Below are 10,552 nucleotides of genomic sequence, written 5' to 3'. Positions count from 1 at the left end.
TGAGGAAAACTGAGAGCTTGTGTGATACTTTGCAAAAATTCATTGTGGTGCAAAGAATAGATTTAAAGAAGGTTATGAAAGAAAGAAAGGGAGGGAGGAAGACAAAAAGAAAGGAAGAAAAGAGAAAAGAGGAGGGAGAGAGAGAGAGAGAGAGAGAGAGAATGCATTAAATACAAATTCAATGGGATGAGTAAAGTGATATCTTTAAATGGGGGCGCATTTATTTTCAAGGTTAGTGTCTCATTTAGTGCCAGTTTTGAACCTCAGAATTAAATTTTAGATCTGATGGCCCAAACAGTATGGATATAATGTTGGAATCAACATGCTGGGGAAATATTAGCTATAATATATTCTCTCTAAGACATTGGGGGAAAAGGCATTTGATGGACAAGCAGCCCCTTCCCTCTTTCCAACTTTGCTTTTCTTTGACTACAAAACTGCTTCAGCATGTTTCCTTAGCACTCCCTGCCCTGGGAGCCCCTGGCAGTTTCAGAACTGAACATGATAAGGCAAAAAACACAAGAATTGACTGAACCTGCTAATGAAGCTAAAGTGACTTTGTCTAAATCCCTTTGCGTAAATCTCTTGCTGATCTCTCAGGACTTGCTATGGCTTGTCTGCCTCCTGTTCCATTTTGCCTTTGTTGTCAGCATCAGCCCTTGGCAACTTTGTTCTTTGGAATCCCGTAGGAAACCCAAAAGTCCAAGGAGAACTGGAGGCAGGAAAGGGTAGCTCCCAGAAGTGGTGACTACTGCCAAACTTAAACTGGAAAACCTAAACTCAGTGATCAGAACTTTATTGTGGAAGGTGATGGTTGAGGTTTTTTTTTTTTTCCTTAAAAGGGCATCTAAGTTTAAGATGAAAGGATTTCAATGATGCAGCTTCATTTTTCTCAGTTTGAATGACAAGAGGACAGGGCTTATAGTATGTGAACCAAAAGTTTAACTTTTCCTTTCTTACAGCATCTTTTCCAAGACTTAGGCAGATTTAACAGATTTCATTGTTCTTAACTGGACAATAGTTGCCAAAAGCTTGCTGTACTGATAGTTCACTGACTCTGACCATCAAATGACTTTACCTCTCTTTTCTTTTCATTTTTTTACTTAAAGATTTTATTTATTTTGAGTTTTACAATTTTCCCCTAATCTTACTTCCCTCCCCCACCCCCCACAGAAGGCAATTTGCCAGTCTTTACATTGTTTCCATGGTATACATTGATCCAAATTGAATGTGATGAGAGAGAAATCATATCCTTAAGGAAGAAACAAAGTATAAGAGATAGCAAGATCAGACAATAAGATATCAGGTTTTTTTCCCCCTAAATTAAAGTTAATAGTCCTTGGTCTTTGTTCACATTCCACAGTTCTTTCTCTGGATACAGATGGTATTCTCCATTGCAGACAGCCCCAAATTGTTCCTGATTGTTGCACCGATGGAATGAGCAAGTCCATCCAGGTTGATCATTGCCCCCATGTTGCTGTTAGGGAGTAAAACGTTATTCTGGTTCTGCTCATCTCACTCAGCATTAGTTCATGCAAATCCCTCCAGGCTTCCCTGAATTCCCATCCCTCCTGGTTTCTTATAGAATAATAGTGTTCCATGACATATATATACCACAGTTTGCTAAGTCATTCCCCAATTGAAGGACATGCACTTAATTTCCAATTCTTTGCCACCACAAACAGGGCTGCTATGAATATTTTTGTACAAGTGATGTTTTTATCCTTTTCATTTAAATTTTTTTTTGGAGGCAAAGTGAAGTGACTTGCCCAGGGTCATACAGCTAGTAATTATCTGAATCTAGATTTTTAACTCAGGTCCTCCTGATTTAGGGTCAGTGCTCTATTAATTTTGTCACTGATTGCCATCTCATCTTTTTTTTTTAAAGAGCTTAACATGCTACAGAAGAGTCCCATGTAATCAAAGGGATATGGATTTGATTCTTAGCTCTGTCACTTAGTAACTGAATGACTACAGAGCAGTCACTTAAACTCTCTGAGTCAAAATCAAAAAAGATTTCAAATACTGGAATTTGTCTGGATTTGTCATTTGAGGTTCATTGGTGATAAATTCTTAGGGCTCCTCACCTGATGTTGACACCTGAAGTAATGAGTTTTGTTCACAAAACTATTGACTAAAGGATTAAAAGCTTTTTATTTGCATTCTTGTAGGACCACTCTTAAAGCTACAAATTTTGAAATACTGAAGTCAGGGATTCTTAGGCATGAGTGGTGTGTGTGTGTGTGTGTGTGTGTGTGTGTGTGTGTGAGAGAGAGAGAGAGAGAGAGAGAGAGAGAGCGAGAGAGCGAGCCTGACCCTTTTGTCAGTCTGGTTAAATTTACTCACAATATTTTTTAAATATATAAAATGAAATTAATGGAATTGCATAGGAAACAAATTATATGAAAATAGTTATTAATTTTTTTTACATTCTTGTATTCTCAAATTAAGAACCCTTGAACCAAGTCTCACAGAAAGATTAAACAAAACTGCCCTCATGCAGTTTATAATCCAATAGAGGAACATATACATATACACTTAAATACCTAGTAGCTCCCCCCCACCCAATGGGCAAAGGTGAAATCCTGAAGAGAGAAAAAAGGTCAGAACCTTTGCTTTGGGGAATGAGATGGGGCATTAAATAGAACAGACTAGAATTTTCAAGAAGGTTCAGCTGAGGTTCTGAAGCATGAATATATATAGTTGATGAAATCAGTAATATTTCCTGACTTCCTCTAGTGAGGGGATCCCCAGCATTGTAAGATAATCATCAGATCAGGGAGAGCAAGGATTTCTAGGCTGGTAGCAGAGAATTATAAAAATGAGATCATGAGATAAAGATGGGAGGCAAGTAAAGTCAAAGTGGGGAATAGAGGTTTTCAGGAACTAGAGATTACAATGAAAATATGGTGGTCATATGCCCCAAAGACCCATGATTTAAGGTTACCATTAACTTGGCAAAGATTGAGGCACACATTTTTCTTTACCAGTGTGGTAGATGAAATTACCTGGGCCCCTTCTAGGTGGAGATGCCATGAGAAGTTTAAAGAAGATTGAAGGATGTGATCAGGCCACCATGCCAACACTAAGAAGTTGCAGGGTCAAACTGGGAGCTATGAGAGTTTGGTGGTGCCAGGCCAAGTGGTTTATAACTGTAGCACTATGTTGAGAGATGAGGATGAAGCTTGGAAGAGAGGGAGTGGAAGCAAAAGGGTATGTAGACTGCAAAAGGATGGTAGAGGACATTGAAAAGACCTCAGGACCAATGAGAACTGGGCAGAAGGCAGGGACTTCAATAATTGGTGCTTTGACTATTCAGGGACTGCATCTTCTGAGGGAAACCATCTAGCACAGTGGAAGGGAGCAGATATATAACTTTTATTTCAATCCAAAGGATCAGATACAATCACCTTTTTTTTCCCCTTACATGCCTTCATGAAAACCTGCTTTGTGCTTGATGTTTCTGTAGTTTGAGGTCTTAGAGGACTTGGAGCTCTTTGAAAGATGAGTCAATTCATTTTTGGTACCAAAAATGGGTACCATTTGGGTACAATTTGGGTACCAAAAACTGAGTACTCTGGTTACAAGAATGAAAACCAGGTTTAGTGTGAATGAGGAATAGGGACAGGTATAAAATAGGTTAGTCAGGTCACTGATGATAATGAGAGAGGACAATTTCAAAGTTTAGTATCTTGAGTGTGGGGATGTGATGATGAGGCTAATGGTGATGTGACTCTGTTGCTAAAGTAGAATGGAAAAGAATATTGGAGATGAGGAAGTTGAGGAAATATGTAATCAAGGTATTTCTGAAGTGCTGGATAGGTGATGAGGTGAAAGGGAAGCCCTTAAGTCAAATGTCAAAATTGAGAATTGGGGAACTTGATGGTTGGGAGATGATAGCAACAAGGATGAGAGGGAGAGATGGTAAAAATTGCTTGGAAGAGATTATTGATGAATAATGGTAAAGGGATAGTAGTGGGATTCAGGAAAATGCCAACTCTTCTCTTGGCAGGTCTGACTTAAGTGTGCTGGCAAAGGAGAAGCCTCCACTGGAAAGGGTTGAAAGGAATATGGTGTCCATAGTTTAAAACGAAATTTCTTCTTAAGTAGGAAGCAGAAAGTATGTGGATGAAAAAATTCAAGGAATAAGCAGAGTTTGTTAGAAATTGGAGGTATAGGCTCTAAAATATAAATATAAGGTTAAAAAGGGGTAGACAGGGCTGAAGTGGGTCTGGGGGCAGATGGTGTTGGTCTTGGTATGGATAAGAGAATGCAGGAAGATGTAGAAGGAACAAGTTGGCCACTTATTACTTGTGTATCCTTGGGAAAACCATTTAAGCTCTCTATATTTTTTCCTTATTTGCAAAATGAGGCTATTAGATTGGCATATTTCTAGGCCTTATTGATCTAAATTTGTGATAGAAAGTATTACTAGATAATGAAGGCTGGTTTACCAGAACAATGATAGATGGCTTGTAGTAGCATTTGGGGGGGGGTATTGCTCAGTAGGTAGGAAGTTCTCCAATTTTGTTTTATAAAGTGCAACAGGCATAGGGAGTTGAAGCAATTTGTTGGATGCTGCAAAACTGAGTAAGATATGGCCTTGTCGGGGTGGCTACGTGGCGCAGTGGATAGAGCACCAGCCCTGGAGTCAGGAATACCTGAGTTCAAATCCAGCCTCAGACACTTAATAATGGACTAGCTGTGTGACCTTAGGCAAGACACTTCCCCATTGCCTTGCAAAAAACAAAGAAACAAACAACTACAAAAGATATGACCTTGTCATGGGGACTCCCAGCTTCCAAGGTAGTCCAACCCTTAATGTGCTTCACCTCTCCTTGAATCTCACAGGAATCTTTTCCTAAAGAATACAAAGGCCAAGACAAAAAGGCAAGGATGAAAGAATAGAGTTAGGCAAATCATGTTACTTTTCTTTAGCATCCATCTTATTTGGTGCCTGTTTGTCCAGTTAATGCACTTTATTTTCCTGACTTAAAATGCTCTCTTTTTGTCAAGAATGCTGCCATATTTTGCTTGCATTGAATGTCCCTATCTACCCCTGATGATTATTTGCTATGCCATCGGAGAAATGTCATTTAGGGACATGCAGGGAAGCTTGGTAAGGTAGAAAAATGAGCATTTCATAGTTGGTCTTAGAACTGCCCCTCCATTTGCAGTTTGAAAACAATCGGGTCTTTAATATTAATGTAAGTGAAGATGCATGTGTCTCAAATGGTATCCCAGGTGTAGCATATTGACTTATGGCATTGTAATGTAATTTCCTCTTGGTTTTTATTTCCTCTGACTAACATTTTGCAGATGGTACACCCTGTTTATTGGAAAAAAGGTACGGAAACAATAAAAAAGAAATACAAGTTTGGGTATCAGCTGGGTTGAAACCCTATACTTAAAATCTGATGGGAATAGCAGGCTGCCTCATTTGTTACAGTCAGACCTCATTCTATGTTCATGGCAAAGCTATCTGTTTGGCTCCTGATCTTTCCAATGCCTCCTGAATTCCCCTCTCTCCAAAGTTTGATCCCTTGCAACACCCCACCCATGCTTTGTTCTTCTTTCATCACCACTATTTGCCTGTGGGACTGGAACAATCATTTTCTTCATCCTTCTCCCCCCCCCCCCAATCTCATATTCCTTGAGTCTCCCAAGGTTCTTCACTGTCCCTCTGGTCCAACACCTAAAGTGGTTCTGCCTTTATTTCTCATCTCTGTGGTGCCTATTCCCTCTGTTCTGGCCAGTCTTGCCCATTCTGCACCAAAGCCTCTCTGGCTGCCCTTTCCACCAGGCAAAACAATCCTGCTTTCCTCTTCAATGGCGTTCATCTTTCTCTTAATTTTCCCAGGAGCCATATTTATTACCTGTAGTAATAAGAGCTACTCAAAGGCTGCCAAGAGGTACAGTGGACTCAATGTTAGAAGACCAGAGTTCAAATCCAGACATAGACACTTACTAACTATGGATTCTGGACAAATCACTTAACCTTTTCTACTTCTATTTCCACATCTGTAAAATGTGGATGATTTTAACACCTACTTCCCAAGGTTATTGTGTGGAGAGAATGAGATAATAATTGCAAAATCCTTAGCACAGGGTCTGACCTATAGGCAATATATATGTTAGTTATTATCATTATTATTATCACCTACCTCTCAGCATTGTTATAAGGATCAGATGAAATAGTTGGAAAGTTCTTTGCAAACATGAAAGTGCTATGTAAATATTGATTATTTTTTACTACTACTAATAACTCATTTACTATATATAATGCTATATACATACATACATACATACATGCAAATACACAAGGACCTTTCTTACAACTTATAGATAGAACAAACATTAAGATAGGAAATGGAGCCATGAAATTTTATTTCTAGAGAACTCTGAGCTGCAGAATCTCCTTCAATCAATGCAGATCAGCATCTTTTCTGTAGCCTCCAAGAGCTGCCTAGAACACTGAGGATCAGGGAACTTTACAGCTCTTATGTATCAAAGACTGGATTTGAACCAAGGACTTTCTAGTTTCTGGGAATTTAGGTCTTTAATCCCAAGTCCAAGACTTTTTTTCTGACTGATTGAATTGGGATCTTTGAGGGTAAGATCTTGCATTTTCTAGATTCCAGGTTGGGGGTCTTCCAACCCAAATCCAAGACTTTTCCTGACTCAGTGGACTGGTATCTTTGAAGGTAAGATCTAGGGGATGGTGCTAGATGATGCAGTGGATAGAACACTGTCCCTGTAGTCAGGAGGATCTGTGTTCAAATCCAGCTTCAGGCACATAATACTTACTTAGCTGTTTGACCCTGGGACAAATCACTTAACCCCATTGCCTTGCAAAAAACAAAAAAAGGTAAGATCTTACATTTTCCAGATTCTAGAACCCATCATCCTATGTTCTCAAATCATGATTCTTTATGATAAATCACACAGATGGTTCTGAGGCAAGTCAAGGAGAATCCTCACTCCCAACATAAATTAGAAATGATGAAATGTTTTTTATCTGTCCCAACTCTTTGAACAATCCATTTAATCCAACCCAATCAAGTGTCTTCTCCCCACCCCCTTCTTTTGCCAATGATTAACTTCTTTGGACTCAGACAGCTGGGATCCACAAGGCACCCAAGAGCTTAGAAGGGAGTGATTGACCTGGTTACTGACCCGTCATAATGCTTTCTATCATCAGAGGTTCCTCCTCAGGGCTTAGCTCCATTTCATGTGAGAAAGTGAATTCCTCTGGCTATCACTATTGACTCTCAAGCCAGGTGGAAAAATTGGTTTGGACACTGATAGCTCTTTTTATGGGACTTGGTGTAGAACTACTCTATGGACTGGAAAAGATTGTGATCATGGTGGATTTTTGTTTGTTTTTATAAAAAAAAATTCCTACTGATGATCTTCTTTCACAGCCATGAATTTCTTAGGGAAGAACTTCAAGGAAGTCTGAGGCTGCCATGGTTGGGACAGGCAAAGTGTCAGAACTCCAACTTTCTAAGCAGATTGCTCATCAATCTGTGGGACTTGACTTAAGAGGCCCAGAGAGACTAGAAGGACTTCACATAGAAAAGGACAGAACCCCCAACATGGTGTACTCCATTATTTAGGACACCATTTCTTGTCAAATCACACAGGTAATGATTTCTTTCCCATTCTCTTCTTCCAACAATGAAGAGGCTATTGATCCCTTTTACATTGGTTGAGGATTTATTAGGCATCTGCTAAGATTGAAATGGAGAGCTAGGTAGAAAGAGTGCTAGACCTGGAGTCAGGAAGACCTGAGACAAAACTTGTGTGACCTTGGACAAGTCATTTAACCCTTTATGCCTCATTTTCCTCATCTGTAACTTGGTAAACTATTCCAATATCTTAGCCAAGAAAATCCCCTCAAAGTCACAAAGTCAGATTACTGAAATGATTTAACAGCAAATAACAATAATGGATCAATATTAAATCAGACCCTGGAGGTACAAAGGCAAAATAAGACAGTACCTGCTCTCAATCACCATATTTTCTATAATCTTACTTTGTAGGGGGCATGCAGAGACCATGAGAAAAGAAGCATATTAATGCACTTTGAAGTTGTTCAGTTATTCCAGAAAACAGTTATGCCTCAGTTATGAAATTGTATTTATCCTTTGGATCAATGTTACCAATGTGGAATTTATGCATCAAGGAGACCAAGTAAGAGGAAAAGACCCTATATGCACAAATGTATTTATAATAGCTCTAAATTTTTAGTAGTAAAAACTGGAAGTCCACACCCATCAAATGGATTATGATGTAGAGGAATGGTTTATACAAAAGGGATTCAGAGAAATTTGGAAAGACTTATATGAACTGATGCAGAGTGAAGTAAAAAGAATCAGGAAACAATTTATACAAAACCCCCAATATTATAATAAAGAAACAAAAACAACTTTGAAAGACTTGAAAACACTGATCAAGGTAATAATGAATGAAAAAGAACATTACTCACACCAGAGAATAAAGATGTAGAGTAAGACCTACATTTTTGAACATGGTCGATGTGAGAGTTTGTTTTACCTTACTACTCATGTTTGTTATAAGGGAATACAGGGCTGGAATATCCAAACTGGAGTGGAAGAGGAGTAAAAGAAAAAGCAAAGAAAGAAAAAGGTGTTGCTGAAGAGTCTTTTTTTCTCCTTTTGCAAAGAAGAGAATGTGAGAAAGGTTTGCAACACATAAGGCAGTTTCAAAATCTATAGTCTGAATTTAACATAAAAAGGTTATGTGTGGTACATTGTATGTGTTCTGCTCATGTCAGTTAAAAGTATCACATGGATCTGACTAGATGTGACTTATAAGGAGCTATAGAAATATATCTCACTTACAGTCTCCTTTCCCCATAATTCTCCAAGGGATACTTATACTTGCCAAAAGGAAAAATAGGAGGTTGATGCCAGAGACTGTCAACTTGACCCTCCTTAGAGAGAAGGGGTCACTGGATTAGAACTATATCTTTCTGCTCCTTTAAATATATTTCATCTAAGGGAAGTAACTTTTAGATTCAAACTGAGCTCCTGATCACTATCCTTTAACAAGGAAATAAAGCTTCAATCTGTATATCCAAGGCTTGACTCTCTACTCAGCAAATATTAGTTCCAAAATGAATACCTGTAGTGAAGAGCAGATAAACCCATTTATCCAAGTCAATAGCAAAATAGAAATCAGAAAGTAGACCTATGAGAATATATACAAAAGGGAATGAATCTTCCTTTGGTAATTACAGTATGAGAGAGAGAGAGAGAGAGAGAGAGAGAGAGAGAGAGAGAGAGAGAGAGAGAGAGAGAGAGAGAGGCAATGGGAGATAGAGAGATAGACAAGGAAAGAGGCAGTAAGATTTCCAGATCTCACCCATGGGGACATTCCTTGAAGTTTCTAAGATAGTAAGTAGGGACATGATGTGGTGCCATCCTCTACATGTCACTTTTTTTCAATCTCTCTCTCTCCTTTTGAGGACTCAAAGAGAGTTTAAAACCATGTCTTTTGTTTTTCCAAGGTGGAATCCAGAATCCTCTTTTCTCCTAAGGTCTCACCAACTCTACCCCTCAGAAGGGAAGCAACATTGAAAGTCCTATGCAAGTGGTCTTTTAGGCTTAGCTTACAATTATATAATTTAAAAGATTAGCAAACCAAAAACAAGAGAGCTCTGCAATTTCATGTCTTTGGAAATGACCATCCGATTTTGGTATTTGCTAAATTCAGAATACAAATACATTAATTTCAAAAAATTAGGTAGTAGCCTTTTTTTCTCTCTGTTATTTCTCTTGAAGTTTCTCTATCTTTTTTGGGGGGAGCAGGGTTTATATTTACTTTCACAAGAAGATTATTATAGTAATATGAAATTAAATTAATAAATAAATAAGTCATTAAAAAGATCTGAACAGTTTTCTTTCAAGATTTCTTTAAAAAAATTGTATTGTAATACCTTTGAGGTCCCTCACAGCTCTAATCTATGATCTATGATGTGAAATCAAAATAGGCTTTGGATTGGGAGGAATAACAAATGGGGGGATTAGAAAAGGTCTTGAGTTACTCCTTGAAAGAAACCAACAATTTCAATATTTGGAGGTGAGGAAGCATACCATTCTAGGGATAGGGAACACCATGTGCAAAGGCATGCATACTAGAGATGTTTGCAGAAAAGTAACCAGTTCAGTTTGGAATAGAGTATAGTGTACATACAATCAATCATCACAGAAAAATTAATTGGCATCAGATTGGAAAGGTTTTTAAATGTAAATCTGGATTTCATTCTCTTCCTTTCACCAGACTGGGACTGGACTGGGGGTTCAGAATGAGACATATATTTTCAGACACCAACTGTTGATTTATTTTGCTTGATCATACTTAATTGTTCCAAGGGAAGATCCCTATTTTTCTGGGAGGGGGAGGGAATGTTATAGATACAGAGTGATAAAGATGAGGGGGAAAAGAGAATAAATCTAATATTAAAAACAAAATTGAAAAAATAAAATTAGAAGGAAACACAACTGAGGCAATTTTATTTGTTTTA

At 38.2% G+C, this 10,552-nt stretch overlaps 1 long non-coding RNA gene across 1 annotated transcript; it reads right to left on the bottom strand.

The window, feature by feature from the left end:
* Nucleotides 1–1,190: 1,190 nt before the first annotated feature.
* On the bottom strand, nt 1,191–6,975 carry LOC141491698 (uncharacterized). The gene is made up of 3 exons (XR_012469711.1): nt 6,881–6,975; nt 4,779–4,861; nt 1,191–1,477 (listed from the first exon to the last, which is right to left on the bottom strand). It is a non-coding gene; the product is annotated as an uncharacterized LOC141491698 (long non-coding RNA).
* Between the last annotated feature and the right edge of the window lie 3,577 nt (nt 6,976–10,552).

The sequence above is a fragment of the Macrotis lagotis genome, chromosome 6 (genome assembly GCF_037893015.1).
Source record: "Macrotis lagotis isolate mMagLag1 chromosome 6, bilby.v1.9.chrom.fasta, whole genome shotgun sequence".
Classification (NCBI taxonomy): domain Eukaryota; kingdom Metazoa; phylum Chordata; class Mammalia; order Peramelemorphia; family Peramelidae; genus Macrotis; species Macrotis lagotis.
This window is presented reverse-complemented; position numbering and strand designations above follow the sequence as displayed.